Raw genomic sequence first — 18355 nt, forward strand, 5'->3', positions numbered from 1 at the left:
CTTTCACTTAGCCTCTTCTAATGTCTTTTAACCATCTTTTTTTTTTTTTTTGAGATGGAGTCTCACTCTGTCGCCCAGGCTGGAGTGCAGTGGCGCGATCTCGGCTCACTGCAAGCTCTGCCTCCTGGGTTCAAGCCATTCTCTTGCCTCAGCCTCCTGAATAGCTGGGACTATAGGCACCCACCACGCCTGTCTAATTTTTTGTATTTTTAGTAGAGACGGGGTTTCACCGTGTTAGCCAAGATGGTCCTGATCTCCTGACCTCATGATCCACCCGCCTCGGCCTCCCAAAGTGCTGAGATTACAGGTGTGAACCATCTTAATAACTGCCATGTCAATATCTTTTCTTTTAAAATTGTTGAAAAGCTACTGCTATAGTAGCAGTGGCAATGCATTCTGAGGGAGCTGCCACATAGCCCATTCCTGATCGCACCTGTGCTCTGCACCCCTCATCTATGATGATAGCAAACCAAGAAAAGGAAAACTTACTACCCAAGAACTTGCTCTGTGTTTAGTACTATCCTAGTTGTTTTCACTAGTTCTTGAAGAATATTTATATTAATAGCATGCATACAAATTAAGTGATTTTTAAGGAGTTTTGTATCAGTCAGAATAACCTAAGTTATATACAAGTAACCAAAAAGCCCCCAATTTTTGTTGGTATAGAGTAACAAAGGCTTGTCTTTCCCTTCAACCTACATATCCCCTTGAAGTAAGTGGGGGTGGGGGATCAGGGTCTATATGAGGAATCTGCAAATGTTTTCTTAAAAGGCCACTTAGTGAATACTTTAGGCTTTTAGGCTATATGGTCCCTGTTGTAACAACTCAGTTTTGCCATTGTCATTTCAAAGTATGCATAGACAAATGGGTATAGCTATGTTCCAATGAAGCTTTATTTACAAAAACAGGTGACCACAGGCTGTAGTTAGCTAACTCCCACTGCATATCATCCTCACTCCAGGACCCAGAGTGGTGAATGCACCATCATTTGGAATACTGTTGATCATGGTGGCAGAAGGGAAAATGATCATGGAGAATCTCTCACTAGTTTTTAAATGTTTCACCTGGAAGTGATCCCTGTCACTTCCACTCACATTTTATTGACATGAAAAAAATCATATGCCCACACCTAACTTCAGTAGATGGGGAAGGAAGCAGTCTTCCTTGAGCCTAGAAGAAGAGAACAAGAAACACCAGTAAGCAGCCGTAATGTCTATCGCATGTTGCATCATTCTTCTGTTCATCTCTTTCTGTGGCTTTTTGTTGAACTTCATGTTCCTAGTTAAGGAAATGAGTTGCAAAGTTGTGGTTTACTCAATGTTCTTACAGGTGTATTGCTCAGTTTCTGGATAAGCTGGGCCTCTTTACCTCCTTTTTCTGCTTTTCTTGTCCAGGCTGTAGGCTTGTTATTACTCTTCAACCAGAGCACCAAAGAGTTAGAGGGAAAGTGAAGCATAATGCAAATTCATTCACCTCAAGTGTGGTCTCTGGGCCTTGCCCTACCACACAGGAAAGTCCCTTCAGTGGGCTTATTGTCTGAAGTTTGCATATTATTGACTATTAGCTAATTCACACAGTCTATTCAGAGTAACCCTTCTTAGGGGGCAATGTCTGGCCCATGTTGGACAGCTATATATATATTAGAAGGGTGTGTGTGTGTGTGTATGTCTATGTGTGTGTGTAGGGATGAAGATTGGAGAACGTAATTTGGTCAACCTTCTCCATAGCTTCATTTACATCTCATTACAGTTTTCTGCTATTTCCTCTTTACATTTTCTCTCCTTTTCTTCCCAATGAACCCCAATGTTTTCAGAGAATAAAAGTTAGGTTGAAGAGAGTAAGAGATAAAGATAACTTTTTGGTTAAATTTCCTTTGCCTATTATCTGCCTAATCATACCCTCCTCCAAATTCCTTTCTTCCTTTCTCCTTCCCTCCTTCCCTCCCTTCCTTCTTTCTTTATTCCATTTATCTATCCATCCAACGTCCAAATGAGTGTCTACTGTTTGCCAGGCCCTGTACTAGGCAAGTCATGGGTATATATAAATGCGACTGACAGAGACACAGTCCTTTGCTTTATGGAGCTAATAACTTCAGTGGGCAAAAATTATGATAATTGATAAGAGACCTGAAGAATACTGGAAATTGGAGGATTGCAAGAGAGTAGGTGGTGATGGCATCTATCTTATGAAAGGTCTTAAAGCATTAGAGGGAAGGGTTCCTGTTGTTTTGCATGAATGAAGATAGTATGAAGGAATTTTATTCAAATGTTTTTGTTCTTTAATCTTTTGCTTCCATTGTTCATGCTCCTGCCATCTTTAGTCTTGTTTGGAGAATGGCAAACAGCCAGCAAGTTCTCAGTAGATTTCCCACTTGTCATAGGTTTCTCCTGTATCTGGGTTTGGCTTAAAGATCAAATTGCCTTTAGGCTGACTTCTGATCCTTGCCAGAAAGAGCTGACCCTTTCTCTGCTCATCTGTGCAAACCTTTACTCAGGTGAGACTTTCACACAATTTGAATAAAAGAACTAAAACTCTCCAGTAACCAAAAGGAGTAAGAAGGGCATAACTGTTTTATTTTGTTGTCTCCAAAGCTCAAGCCTATTATTTGAGATTTTTATGTTCTCTTATCATTTTGGTTTTATTTCATTTTAATTTTTTTGTGGAAAAAATGTATGTCTAATTGGAATGCAGACCAAAATAAAATTATTAAAGTGGAAAAATATTTTAAGAAAATAATGTTTACATAAAATCAGCACAATGTCCAAACATATATGTACAGTGAAAACACATTTATTTTAAAAACTGAAAAAAGTGCTATTTCATATTATAGGATTTCCAGAAAGTATGCTCTTTTTGTTTGCTCATTAGGAAAAAAATTTTTTTTTAAATAAGATATTTTGACTTAAACTATTTCTATGAACTCTCTTAAACCAAACATAACTTGCTTTTTTCTTGATGGCTCCGAGCCATGATTATTAATTCAGGTGATTCTGATTTTCTGTTATGTATTGATGCCTTCATTGCCTACGAGAGAGTTGTAGGACAATTTGCCTTAATAGGAATAACAGAATGCTATCCTTTAAAAGTGTTTCCATGAAAACTTATTTATAGGTTTTGCTGTTTGGGGGTTTTGTTTTATTTAATGTCTCCTTCATTATTAAGGATGTCAGACATCCTTCCTCCCACATATTATCTGTTTCTAGTAACCGGAAAGCTAACAATTTACTATTTTTTATTTATGTTGAGCATATTTATTAGGATAAACTTGTATGCACAAGTAAACATTTAGAATAAACTAACAGTGGCTAAAACAAAAAAAAAGAAACTTATTTATGTGCCATGCATGAGAATTCCAGAGATATGCAGCACAAGACCAGTATGGCACATCTTGAATTTCATAGGCATTCAGGCTCCTTTAGCTCTCTGCTGAAATATCCACAGGGTGTAACTCATGTGTCCAAGATGGCTCCTAGAGACAACAGACCAGAGTTCTGGGCAGCAGACTGGAAGGCAGGAAGGCAGGAACGCAGAGGGCTGGGTCCCACCATGGTGGGGTACAACCTAGACTTCCTTTACAACAACATTTCTGCTTGTACTCCATTGCTCAAAAGTTCGTCACACTTACAGTTTTAAGAATACTGAGAAATGTAGTTTCTATCTGAGTACATGAGTTCCTTGAATAAAATTGAGTTTCTGATAACAAGTAAAAATAGAAGAAGGGCTGTTGGGGTTAACCATTAGCAGCCTCTGCCATATTCCAATATCAAATATCCAAACCTATTAGAAAATTATGGGCCAGGCGCAGTGGCTCACGCCTGTAATCCCAGCACTTTGGGAGGCTGAGGCGGGTGGATCACGAGGTCAGGAGATCGAGACCATCTTGGCTAACACGGTGAAACCTTGTCTCTACTAAAAAAATAGAAAAAATTAGCTGGGCGTGGTGGCGGGCGACTGTAGTCCCAGCTACTTGGGAGGCTGAGGCAGGAGAATGGCGTGGACCCGGGAGGTGGAGCTTGCAGTGAGCCCAGATCGCGCCAATGCACTCCAGCCTGGGAGACAGAGCGAGACTCTGTTTCAAAAAAAAAAAGAAAAGAAAAGAAAATTATGTAGGGATTTTGAGTAATGTGGATTTCTTCTAGGAAGTAAAATGAATGGCATTTAGTGCACGGACTTACATAGTTTAATCATTAAAAGGCCTTCAATTTTTTTCCAGATTCTCTGGGTTCTGAATACATTTGCTACATAAACAGCATTTGAATAACTGAAGTACTACTGTGGCTGAAATGAATACTTCTATATAAAATCCTGTAGCAGAATTCAAGCAATTCTACTTTGCCATATCATGCCAATGCATTCCAAAGTTTCCTCTCAAAATATGTGCTTCCAGCATGTGCAGGAATTATATATGGCCTGAACAATTTGGATTGGATCCTTACATTCAGTTACATCTACTTCCTTTATCACTGTTTCTCAGCTTACACAATTTATGCCAGGACTTACTAGAAACAATTTTTTCACATTACATTACATAACTCCTAGAGTATAAACAAAACCTTCTATTTGGAGTATTCCCTATATCTCTCTAAATTGATTCCTTGCAATGTTTGAAGGCTTGGAGTGAGGAAGGTATTCATGAAAAATAAGATGTCAATTTGTGTGTTTGATATATTTGTGTTTGGCAAGGATTGCTATGGGCATTATTTCTTTTTTTTTTTTTTTGAGACGGAGTCTTGCTCTGTCACCCAGGCTGGAGTGCAGTGGCACGATCTTGGCTCACTGCAAGCTCCGCCTCCCAGGTCATGCCATTCTCCTGCCTCAGCCTCCCGAGTAGCGGGGACTACAGGCGCCCACCACCACGGCCAGCTAATTTTTTCTATTTTTAGTAGAGACGGGGTTTCACCGTGTTGGCCAGGATGGTCTCGATCTCCTGACCTTGTGATCCGCCCGCCTCGGCCTCCCAAAGTGCTGGGATTACGGGCGTGAGCCACCGCACCTGGCCATGGGCATTATTTCTTTGGTTCCCCAATATTTGGTTTAAAATCAGAAGCAACATTTGCATTAGTTAAACATGTATCCGATTTAGAGCTGGTTCTTTTGCCCCCATCTTCTTAAGTGAGTTAGTTCTCTGGGTAACTCTCATGGTGGCACTCATAGTCCTTTGATGAATTGCACAGGCTGGATTTGAACTGCCCTGATCTAGCTGTGCCCACGAATGTGGCTTTTGTGTCTGAAGCAAATGGGAAAATTGGAAATAATGTTGAGCTCACTGCAGAGCTGATGAGCAGCTGTTATAAACTAATACAGCTGCATGGGTTGTGTACAACTACCTTACCAGGTGGCAGATATTTTGAGTATCTTCCTGCTAAGGATGGGTAGATCATTCTAGTTAAATGTCAGGGACTCCTGATGTAGGATTTCCAGCCTTCTGAGAAGAAAGTGGCTCCCTGGCCCTCCCACCCCACAACCATCTCCTGCATCTCAAGCTGTCCACCATAGTAAGAGTCTGCCAATCCCAGCCAAGCATGAGGAGACAGGTGCCTGAGCTGGGGCAGATGATGCAAAGTTCTTTGTCTTCTACATTTGACATAATAATCTGTGTTCACTCTGTTTTGCTCTGGCATCTTAGCCATTCCTTGCCTCAATGAATTCACATGATGTTTTGGCAGTGAGAGTAGATGCTTTCTTAATGTAGCATTAAAAGTAAAAGGGGATGGACACCCTAAATACCCTGACTTGATCACTAAAATTATACACATGTAAAACAATTTTTATGTACTCCATAAATTTGCACAAATATTTTAAACAAGTAAAAGTTGAAGTAACAAGAATAGCACAGGGGCTCCCCTGCTGCACCCTCTACAGCCATGCGCCATCACTGTGAACTCACTCACGACTGCAGGCGAAGAGCCTACTCAGCACTGGGGCATGATGAGAGTGGCTGAGACCCAGTCCCTGCCTCAGGTGCTATAAGCTAGTGGTGGAGGTGGGGAGAAGCTATGGTGAGTACCATGAGGGACTTATCTTGACCTGATCCAGCTCCAGCTGTGGAGGAGCTTGGGTTGACATGGGGCAAGAAGGGAAAGGATGGGTGTATTAGTTTGCTTGGGCTGGCATAGCAAAATGCCACAGACTGGGTGGCCTAAACAACAGAAATTCATTTACTTGCAGTTCAGGAGGCTCGAAGTCCTAGATCAAGGTTTTGACTGATTCAGTTCCTGGTGAGAGCTCTCTTCCTGGCATTCCGTTGGCCTCTTTCTTACCATGTCCTCACATGGTGAAGCAAGAGAGACCTGTCTGGTATCTATCTCTTTTTGTAAGGACACAAATCCTGTTGGATCAGGGACCCATACTTAAGACCTCATTTAACCTTAATTACTTCTTTAGAGGCTCCATCTCAAAATACAGCCACACTGGTGATTAGGGCATCAACATATGAATTTGGGGAGGGACACAAAAATTTAGTCCATAATAACAGGTTTGAGATGAAATGCCCAGATGGATCAATCCACCTCTGAAATTTCATTCTTGTTGTCTGAAAGATTTACATAAAAACCAATGGCTTATTCACGTCAATATTCTGACTGGCATGGCTCCCCCACCTCCTAGCTTAGAACCTCAGCCACAGACCTACTTCCACACGAGGAGATGGAGGATGCTCATGCCAGTTCTAGAAGGAGTGACTGCCTGAGGGGGGAGTTGAGATAAAGATGTCCTGATTGAACTTGAGACGGCACTCAAGAATGACCCCATGTCCAGAGCTGAAACCAGACAGACCTTGGGACTCAGAAAAGAATATTTAAAATAGGAAGTTATCCAAAAAATATGTTGTATGTGGTTGCTGTAGAGTGGGTACCGGGGACATAAAAAAAATAGAGGGCTGTGTAAAGGTAAAGATGTAAGGAATAAAGGAATCTGGCTGAAGAGCAAGATCCAACTGAAGAGCAAGACCTACACCCTACACAAAGACCCCCTGTCTGTCCCTCCCCTAGCCCTCAAAGCTGCTATCAGGGTTCACCCAACAAGATTTTTCATGTCTCTTTGTGTATGTGAACAGACACCATGGGAATTTCTTGTTCTCCCCATTCCTCCTGATATGGTTCAGCTGTGTCCCCATCTAAATCTCATCTTGAATTGTAGCTCCCATAATTCCCACGTGTTGGGGGAGGAACCCAGTGGAAGATAATTGAATCATGAGGGTGATTTCCCCCATACTGTTCTTGTGGTAGTAAATAAGTCTCATGAGATCTGATGATTTTATAAAGGGTTTCCCGTTTCACCTGGCTCTCATTCTCTCTTGTATGCTGCCATGTAAGCCTTCCACCATGATTGTGAGGCCTCCCCAACCACGTGGAACTGTCGGTCCATTAAACCTCTTTTTCTTTATAAATTACCCAGTCTCAGGTATGTCTTTATCAGCAGCATGAAAACAGACTAATACACCTCCCCAGGGGGTCATCCAGAGCCAGCACCTGGAAATGGGGGAAGCAGGTGTGGTGGACTGAACAAACAGTGGACTGAACTTTGACCTCTGGACATGCGTTATAATGCTTTCTAGGTCCTGGTTCCTAGAGAGAGGTTAAGAGTTCTATAACTCCAGAAGAAATATAGCCCTCTCCCAGGTAAGCCATGTAGCACAGCTCCAGAGGGTGCAATTCCCACTGAAGTCTGTGAATGATGCCCATGGTGTTGTGCAGTGTGCATGCTGCATGACCATTCACAGTGACCCTGCCTCTCCCGGTGAGTCCTAGTCCCAAAGGAATCAATCACTGTACTCACCATCTCTGGCAATAGCAGGAATGGAAACAGTGCTAATAATGACAAGGCCAAGATTTATTCAGGTGCTTACGCAAAGATATATTATTTTGCATACCGTTTTATTGCACATATTGGAAGTGACTTTCATGGATCTCCACTTTTCAGATTCCTTCCAGCTTTGCCAGGGGCAATTTGCCCAAGAAGCACAATTATTTATTCCAATTAAATACTAATTTCACTCCCTTGAATCTAAATCTAAATCTCCTCTAGGAAAAAGAGGTTAATAATTCTTCTATTAACAAGGATGACTTGATCTAGTCTACAGTGGGCTCAAAATGTGCAAAATTATTTAAATTAGGGCGGGAAGTTAAAAAATATCCCTGACGTCTTCAAAGCAACAAGATTTTTCCTTAATTATTTAAAATTTAGCAGTGGTGTATACTATTATTGAGTCTCTAAACCAATGGTTCTTAAAGTGTGGTTCCTAAAAGCAACAAGATTTTTCCTTAATTATTTAAAATTTAACAGTGGTGCATACTATTACTGAGTCTCTAAACCAATGGTTCTTAAAGTGTAGGTTCCTAAAATTGTATCATCAGCATCACCTGGGAACTTTGTTAGACATAAAGAGTCTCAGGTCCTACCTAAGACCTGCTGAATCAGAAACTCTGGGAGTGGGCCCAGCAACCTGTGCTTTAACAAGACCTCCAGATGATTCTGATGCACACGCCAAGTTTGAGAAGCAGTGTTCTGGATCTAAGATAGTGATGCTAGTCTTGGCTGTATGTTAAGATGACTTGGAAAGTTCTTAATATGATGCCCAGCCCACACCCCAGGCAAATCAGAATCTCTGGGGGTGGAGCCCAGATGTAATTTCCCCAGGTGATTGCAATGTACATCCGAGGTTAACAACCACTGCTTTACGAGCAATAATTCTAAAAGTTAAGTGTGTGTGAAAAAGACTTGAGATACTTGTTAAGGATAAGACATGCTCCTGGGGATTTTTGATTCAGTAGATCAATGGTGAGGCTCAGGAATTCATATTTTTAGCCAGTAGTCCAGGTAATGCTGCTGCACAAGATGCATGGGCCACTTCACAAGGAACACAGTATACTTAGAGCCAGACCACTTAAATAGTCTTGAGGAAGGACTGTGCTTACTGGTGGGAAGTCAGAAACCGTAGCTCTGAGGACTTAGGGTTGTATGTCAAAAGACTTCGACAGATGCATGAACAAGGTAGGAAATGGAACTGCAGGTGCAGAAAGGTAACGAGGCTGTTTAATTGTGATGTACTTGTCAACCAGTACCTTTATTTGTCTTGGGAGCTCATGAGCTCTCTTTGTGAGAGAGACTGACCCAAATTACCCCTTCCATTGTATGGTTCTGTGCTGGACACCTTGGCTGGCACACCCTAACAAAGTGAATCCACAAACAAGAAGCGAAGTAGTCACATGAAAACAACACAGATGGGTGTGGCATGGCGGCTCATGCTTGTAATCTCAACACTTTGGGAAGCCAAGGTGGGTGGATCACCTGAGGTCAGGAGTTCAAGACAAGCCTGGCTAACATGGTGAAACCCCGTCTCTACTAAATGATACAAAAATTAGTCAGGTGTAGTGGTGGGCACCTGTAATTCCAGCTACTTGGGAGGCGGAGGCAAGAGAATCGCTTGAACCTGGGAGGCAGAGGCTGCAGTGAACCGAGATCATGCCACTGCACTCCAGCCTGGGTGACAGAGTGAGACTCCGTCTTGAAAATAAAAAATAATAATAAATAATAAATGAATAACAGACTTTGGAGTCAAGCAATTTGAATTTGGATTTAGACTTGAATCTGGATGTCACCACTTGCTGTCCATGTGGCCTTGGAAAGTTACTCCTCTCTCTGACTCTGTTCTGATCTGTCAAACGAGAATATTGATAACTACCTTACAGAGTCATTATGAAGATTAACATGAAAAGCACTCAGCACCTGGTTGGCTCACAACAAAGGTTGATTGTTATTTTGAAGTGTTAAATGTCCCATCACCATTTATCAACCAGAGTCTGTGTTCTAATTTACTGTACCGGATGCTGTCCAGTAGTTGTGACATCTGGGAAATTCCTCCAGCTCCTCTGCATTGACTCACAGAATTCACAACAGGAACAGACATGAAAACTCACCATAATCTTTTAAACTAAGTAAAAACAACTAAGACTGGATAATGTAGGCAATCTTTTTTATACATAAGCACTGCACTTGATTAAGTCCTCTGAACTATTCTCCTAGCATCAGTTGAGCAAACTATACCCATAGCAATTTGGCTGGTAAAAAGTTAACTTGGGAAAAGAATCTTAAGTACTTTCCCAGATGTGTTCTAATTGCATGTTTAGAAAGAGTATGCATACATTTTTAAGTGTGGTAACATCAAGGATAGATGTTGCTAAAGAGAATTTTAAGTGATTCATGCCCTGTTTTCTTATTCAGGAAAGCTTTTTCTAACTTTCTTCTGATAAGCCTACAGAAATAAAAGAGAATATGGTAGAGGAAGGCATTAAGAATTAAAGTCAGGAAAGAATTCAAGGAGTTACCCAGTTTATTTTTTGAGTTTCAGACAGAAGGGTCTAGCCTGACCCCCATAAGGGTCAGATGACGCAGATGGAGGCACCTCGTCTCTCAACCTAAATTCTTAGTGAAGTCCCTTATGGTTCAGCTGCAAGCCTCCTGCCACAGGACGCACACATTTCCTCTAGTGTGTTTGGGGGTGGAGAGCAGCTGGTATCACTCTCTTCATAATTACCCCATATACTTAAAGAAGACAACTGAGTCATCCTTTATCCTCTTTTTTTCCAGGAAAAAAATCTATTTCCTTAAAACTTACCTCATAGGTTCTGTTTTCCAACCCTTTAATCATTGTGTCTTTTGTGTGCCCTGGCCACGTCCCCTGCTTCCTCTTAGACCTGGACCTGGTCCCTGAACAAGGACCTGACTGTGCTGACAGGAATAGGGAAGCCCTCCTGTTTCCACACTCACTTGTAAGCCAAGAAAGTAGGGAACAGCCATCCCTGGCATTATTCTAGGTGTGAGAAACTCTGCTGTCCACAGGGACAGGCAAGAGCATACACGGCATGGGTGAGGATCATGTCAGAAGAAAGAATGTGCACAGCCTGGCCAAAGAGGCCGGCCCTGCTTGGCTACAGTGGTCTGCTGCCCTGAGGCACATTGTTGCCAGGTCTTCTGATTTTTCTAGAAAAGTTCAAAATCTAGACTTTAAAAGTATCTGCTTTTTTTTTCCCAATGTTGTCTACCATCTCAAAAATATTTAAACAATCTGTGGGCAAATAAAACATGTCTGGAGTGGTACTGGTACCACAACAGAGACATAGATCAATGGAACAGAACAGAGCCCTCAGAAATGATGCCGCATATCTACAACTATCTGATCTTTGACAAACCTGACAAAAACAAGAAATGGAGAAAGGATTCCCTATTTAATAAATGGTGCTGGGAAAACTGGCTAGCCATATGTAGAAAGCTGAAACTGGATCCCTTCCTTACACCTTATACAAAAATTAATTCAAGATGGATTAAAGACTTATATGTTAGACCTAAAACCATTAAAATCCTACAAGAAAACCTAGGCAATACCATTCAGGACATAGGCGTGGGCAAGGACTTCATGTCTAAAACACCAAAAGCAACGGCAACAAAAGCCAAAATCGACAAATGGGATCTCATTAAACTAAAGAGCTTCTGCACAGCAAAAGAAACTACCATCAGAGTGAACAGGCAACCTACAGAATGGGAGAAAATTTTTGCAACCTACTCATCTGACAAAGGGCTAATATCCAGAATCTACAATGAACTCAAACAAATTTACAAGAAAAAAACAAACAACCCCATCAAAAAGTGGGCAGAGGACATGAACAGACACTTCTCAAAAGAAGACATTTATGCAGCCAAAAAACACATGAAGAAATGCTCATCATCACTGGCCATCAGAGAAATGCAAATCAAAACCACAGTGAGATACCATCTCACACCAGTTAGAATGGCCATCATTAAAAAATCAGGAAACAACAGGTGCTGGAGAGGATGTGGAGAAATAGGAACACTTTTACACTGTTGGTGGGACTGTAAACTAGTTCAACCATTGTGGAAGTCAGTGTGGCGATTCCTCAGGGATCTCGAACTAGAAATACCATTTGACCCAGCCATCCCATTACTGGGTATATACCCAAAGGACTATAAATCATGCTGCTATAAAGACACATGCACACGTATGTTTATTGCGGCACTATTCACAATAGCAAAGAGTTGGAACCAACCCAAATGTCCAACAACAATAGACTGGATTAAGAAAATGTGGCACATATACACCATGGAATACTATGCAGCCATAAAAAATGATGAGTTCGTGTCCTTTGTAGGGACATGGATGAAACTGGAAAACATCATTCTCAGTAAACTATCGCAAGGACAAAAAACCAAACACCGCATGTTCTCACTCATAGGTGGGAATTGAACAATGAAAACTCATGGACACAGGAAGGGGAACATCACACTCCGGGGACTGTTGTGGGGTGGGGGTAGGGGGGAGGGACAGCATTAGGAGATACACCTAATGCTAAATGACGAGTTAATGGGTGCAGGAAATCAACATGGCACATGGATACATATGTAACAAACCTGCACATTGTGCACATGTACCCTAAAACCTAAAGTAAAAAAATAAATAAATAAAAATAAATAAATAAATAAATAAATAAATAAATAAATAAAACATGTCTGGAGGCTGAATCGGGTCCCTGGGCCTCTTAAGCAATTCTATTCTAGTTAATGTAGTATACACTTGATCTTAGCCAAAAGGCCGAGAAGCGATTAGTTAATGTAGTATAAACAAAGGCCAGTCAGGTGTAGGTGGGAGCCTGGGGACAGGTTAGGAACACAGATACAAGGGCAACTCATGTTTAGCAAGAAACAACCATAATAATGAACAGCTGTAAACACTCATTTAGATGAGGAAAAAAGAATTATTAATAAAGTACTGAAATAATTACCATTTTAATTTAGTGCCTGGAGTATAGTAAATGTTCAATAAATGTTTGCTAATAAATACCTTGCTTTTTAATATTGTTTTGCCATTATGAAATACTTTATAATTTCTCTGCTTCCTTAGAACAACCCTGAGAGGTAAGACTATTATTCTTCCCATTTTCATTACCTGCAGAGGTCATGCCCCTAGGAGCAGCAGAATTGGAGCTTCAATCCGCATGCTTGATTCACTATTTCTCCCTCTTGGATCTTGTCTTCCCAAAGCCTTGCAGGTGGGTATCAGTGGACACCTGGGTATGTAATGTGATCTGAGAATCCACCCTCCCGTCTTTCCTACAAAGAACCACTTCTCACACGTGGTTAAAAAACAAAAACAAAACTGAAAGCAATAAAAGGATCATGAAAATTAGGAATTCCCCTCTACTCTCCTCCAGCCACCAAGCTCTACAGGAACTCTTTAAAGACAATCCCCTTTTACTTTTCTTTATTATTATTATTTGTACAGACAGGGCCTTGCTCTGTCACCCAGGCTATAGTGCAGTAGCACGATCATAGCTCATTGTACCCTCAAACTCAGGGGCTCAAGGATCTTCCCACCTCAGCCTGCCAAGTAGCTGGGACTACAGGTGCTCACCACCACATCTGGCTAATTTTTTAATTTTTTGTAGAGACGAGGTCTCACTATGTTGCCCAGGCTGGTCTCAAACTCCTGGGCTAAAGTGATTCCCACAACCTTGTCCTCCTAAAGTTCTGGGATTACAAGCATGAGCCACCACACCCAGTAAAGACAACTCTTACAATCAGCCTATGTAAATGTATAGGTATTTTATGGGGTGTATGTATGTGTTTCTGTGTGTGTGTTGGTACATAAATGGTAAGATTTTATAATTTCTTTTATTCTTTGCTTTTTTTTCTTTTTTTTTTTTTTTTTTGAGACGGAGTTTTGCTCTTGTCACCCAGGCTGGAGTGCAATGGTGCGATCTCAGCTCACTGCAACCTCCGCCTCCCAGGTTCAAGCAATTCTACTGCCTCAGCCTCCCGAGTAGCTGGGATTACAGGCACTCGCCGCCATGCCCAGCTAATTTTCATATTTTTAGTAGAGACAGGGTTTCACCATGTTGGCCAGGCTGGTGTCAAACTCCTGACCTCAGGTGATCCACCTGCTTCAGCCTCCCAAAGTGCTGGGATTACAGGCGTGAGCCACTGCACCCAGTCTCTTTGCTTTTTTTAAAGACTATAATTGGAATAACTTTCCACATCAATACATATGGAACTGCCTTCTTTTTAACCAAATCCTTGATGGATTTAGGTTTTAGTCTTTTATTAATAATGCTTCAGTGAATAACTCTCACTGTGCATCATTTCACACATGTGAAAGTAAATCTATGGAATAAATACAGATAGAATTACTAGATTCAAAGATGTGCAGGTTTTTAGTTTTTAAAGCTTGCCAAATTGCCCTTCATAAAGCCCATATTACACCCTCACAATCAATGTATAGAGTGCTATCATCCTATTTCATAAAAACTTTACTTTTCGGTTTATTCATCCACCTCCACGCTTACACATTCAACAGCCCTAAACTGTTCAGCTTCTGAAATGCAAAATTCAAATGTACACCTTGTCCATAACTTTTATCCAACTACTCCCATTACACCCCCACGCCTTCCGCAGCAGTTGGTTGCTGCATTCCCTTCCTCTTCCCATCACACCTAGCTCTGTGATCTGTCACTTCATCCTGGATCAGGCCAACCATTGCCACCTCCGAGCCAACATCCTAGCTACCAAGTGCTCCTAGAGAGAAATCACTCCACCTGGGCTGCTCCAAATTCATATTCCCCAACCTCACCTGGGCCCTCCGCACTGCTCCTTGTGATCAATGCTCCCTTCCCCGGAAGAGTTTTCAAAGCTTTCCATTCTCCTCGGAACTCCCTCCCCACCAACGGATGGCCACCCTTCCACCTTCCTCGGGGAAATGATAATCCCATTTTTCTTCCCCCTCTCCTCCACTCTCTCTCCCTTCTCCTTTCCCTTGTCATTTAAGCCTCTTCTAGCCTCTCTCATCTAAAAAGCCTCTCTCTTGACTCTACCTCTTCCTGTCACTCTCTCGTCTCTCGCCCTGTTCAAGGCCTCACTTCCTGTGAGAGAATCTACGCCGTGATTATTCCACCCCATCTCACATTTAGTCTCCAAACCTCTGAAATTTGACTTCAACCATCACAATTAAAATTGCTCTTGTATGCACCCAGTAAGCTGACAGTAATTACTGTCAACCTCCTGCCATTTGACCTCTCTGCAGCGTTGGACACTTTTCCATCCTCCTTCATGAAAGGGCCTTTTGTTCCTTTAGCTTCTGGCGCCTCATCTCTTGCCACTCACCACCTCCTGTCTGTGCTGCAGCCTTATTCAGCTCTTGACACTTCCTCATGTGGTGGATGGGGTGTTGACTCCTCAACTCTCCAAGTGATTAGTCTAAACCAAACATAGTGCTCTCACTACCCTAGCTAGCAATTTGATCCGGAAGAAGTATGTGACCCAAGCCTGGCCAATAAGACATGAGAAGTTGTCTGCTTGGGATCAAAAGAGATTTTATTATTATTATTCCTAAAGGGTCATGTGGGAAAGACAATATATCTTCTTGTGCCGAGGATGGAGCTGAACACAGGGAGGAGGGAAGAGCCAGGAGAACACAGAGCAGAGGAGCTCAGCCATGTGGACTCTGCCTGAGGCCACACTGCAGAGGACCTCTTGTTATGTACGATCCTAAATTGGCTCATGGCTTAGACAGCTTGAGTGAGGCTTTATTTGCTTAAAGGCATTTGAACCTATACACCATATTCACCTCTCCATTTGTATGTGTTTTGTTTCTTCTGCCTGGAACCTTTTTACGACCGTTTATCTCCTCTTTCCTACTCATCCATGAGCCTCAACTCAGGCATACTTCTACCAGGGGGCCATCTATGGTCCCTCAAGAGAAGGCATCTTTCCTTTGTACTCCTATAGTACTGTGTGAGAATAGAAGTATAATAACTTACTTGGGCCAGTGTGGTGGCTCATGTGGGTAATCCCAGCACTTTGAGAGGCCAAGGTGGGGGAGAACTACTTGAGACTAGGAGTTCGAGACTAGCCTGGGCAACAAAGCGAGATGCCCCCCAACCCTGTGCATTTCTATACAAAGTAAAAAGGAAAAAAAAATAGCCTGGCACAGTGGTGTGCACCTATAGTTACAGCTACTTGGGAGGCTAAGGTAGGAGGATTCTTTGAGCCTACAAGTTGGAGGCTGCAGTGAGCTATGATTGTGCTACTGCACTCCAGCCTAGGTGACAAAGCAAGATACTGTCTCAAGAAAAAAAAAATTACTTGAATATAACTCCCACTAGACTGTAATTCTTTGATGAGGGAGATGACTTTTAGCACCCGACACAGTGCCTGGCACATAGTAATTGCTCATTAAATATCTGCTAAAAGAATAAATATTACTTTCATTGATCTAACCATCACTCTTTATGGTAATAACAATATTGGCAAAGACTCATGGCAATGAGCACTTCCCACACTCATAGCTGATGGTAGAGTTTTCCTAAATTGCAACTTGACAATATGTTTTAGAGTACAAAAAAAAGTGTGCCAGAATGCCACTTCTAAGAATTTATCATTACAAAAAATCAAGATTTATTTATATATATGTGCAGGACTGTCTTGTTCTTAATGGTGAAGCATCAAAAGCAATCTACAACAGTAGAGTGGACTGGTTAAACGAATTCTAGTATATCTATATGCTGCAATACTATGCAGCCAACATTTGGTGCTTCTGAAAAATATTTAATCATTTGGGAAAATATTTATATCATTAAGTGAAAAAGCATGTAACAAAAGCTATAACCTAGTGTGGTTCCTATTTTTAAAATGTACATGAACAAAGAAGACTAGAGTAAGGAACAGTGGCTGACACCTGTAATCTCAGTTCTTTTGGAGGCTGAGGTGAGAAGATCACTTGAACCTAGGAGTTCGAGACCAGACTGGGCAACATAGCAAGACCCTATCTCAACAACAACAAGAACAACAGCACAATCAGCCAGGCATTGTAGTGCATGCCTATAGTCCCACCTACTAGGCATGCTGAGGTAGGAGGATAGCTTGAGCCTGGGAGGTCAAGGCTTCAGTGAGCCATGACTGTGTCACTGCACTCCAGCTTGGGTGACAGAGCAAGACCCTATCTGTGAAAAAGAAAGAATGAAAGAAAAAGACTAGAAAGTGTGCACTAATATTTCAATAGCGGTTATCTGAATGGTAGGATTGTAATTTTAGTTTCTTCTTTATGCTTTTCTAAATTCTCAATAATAAATATGTATTTTTAAAAGCTGTTAAAATTAATATTAAGAATAGAAAAGAAAGGTGAGAAGAAGGAAGAAAGAACAGAGAGAGGTGAAAAGAGAGGAGAGAAAGAATAAGAAGATGGGACTCTGAATCAGGATAATTGAGTTTTAATCCTAGCTTTACCATTAAGAGGCCACCCAGTTCAGGCTAAGTCATTTAGTCTTTATCCCTCAATATCTGACTCAGCAAATGGCAATAATATTTACCCTACCTTATGGAATTTTTTTCGATACAAAAAAGTATATGAGGGGGCTTTGAAAAAATGTATATATTTTGTAATATCAGATGGCATTTTTATTCACACAGATACTGTTTAATCACAGCTACCCTTTCTATAATTTAACCCCTTAAACACATTTTTTATCTAAATAATGAAATCTAATTCATTATTTCCTATGTGGCTTTCCAAGCATTTGAGAGATGTCAAGAGTTTCATTCAGTCAATAAAGGTGTCTGTTTTATTGAAACAAAAAAATAAAAATTTCTTCCACTTACCAAAATGTCTGAAATCGCCATCTTCCTCATTCCTTTAAGTTGAAGTACTGATTGTTGCATGCCAAAATAAAAAGTTGTATAAAAACTGAAGCATTTCTTCCATGCTTTACATTCTGTAATATAAAACATGCGACCAGTGGTTTGTAAAGAGAACAGAGAAGATGCCTTGAAGAGCTAAGTCATAGATCACCACTTTGGGGAAAGGTACTTTCCATTTCAATGAGAGAATCTGAGTAGCCAGAGGTTACCTTACAACCTCAGGTACTTGGAATTACACAACTTAATAGCATTTAATATTCTCTATGGGTTAGCCTCAAACTGCTGTTATAAGATTATTATGTAAAACACATACTACCCTTCAGCCAAACTGGAATACATTAGACTCTCATTGCTTGAAAATATAACATTTATTTTGTATTTTTGCCAATCAAATAGGTATAAAATGGTATCTTATTGCATTCTTGATTGGTATTTCTCTCATCACTAATGATACCGAACATATGTTTGTATGTTTGATTGTATTTGTTTCCTTTCCTGATGTCTTTTATTATCATTTCTTTTTCTTATTTTGTGTATTTTTTCTTGTCGATGGTAGAATCTATGTATTCTTGATACTAATAATGTGTGTATTGCAAGTATCTTTTCTCAATTTGACATTTTTCTTTTCATTTTAAGATATCTTTTGATAAACAAA

General features: G+C 41.0%; 1 long non-coding RNA gene across 2 annotated transcripts in view; it reads right to left on the reverse strand.

Annotated features, from left to right (window-relative positions):
• Positions 1 to 875: 875 nt before the first annotated feature.
• The window catches only part of LOC129488196 (uncharacterized), a 53593-nt gene continuing 36113 nt past the window's right edge, over positions 876 to 18355 (reverse strand). The window contains exons 3-4 of one of the 2 annotated variants that reach the window (XR_010122189.1): positions 17662 to 17774; positions 876 to 1170 (exon numbers count right to left, since the gene is read on the reverse strand). This is a non-coding gene — a long non-coding RNA (uncharacterized lncRNA). Of the gene's footprint in view, positions 1171 to 12963; positions 13080 to 17661; positions 17775 to 18355 lie in introns of those variants that run through there. The other variant, XR_008659611.2, reaches the window with a different exon arrangement.

Source organism: Symphalangus syndactylus, chromosome 8, assembly GCF_028878055.3.
Source record: "Symphalangus syndactylus isolate Jambi chromosome 8, NHGRI_mSymSyn1-v2.1_pri, whole genome shotgun sequence".
NCBI classification, from domain to species: domain Eukaryota; kingdom Metazoa; phylum Chordata; class Mammalia; order Primates; family Hylobatidae; genus Symphalangus; species Symphalangus syndactylus.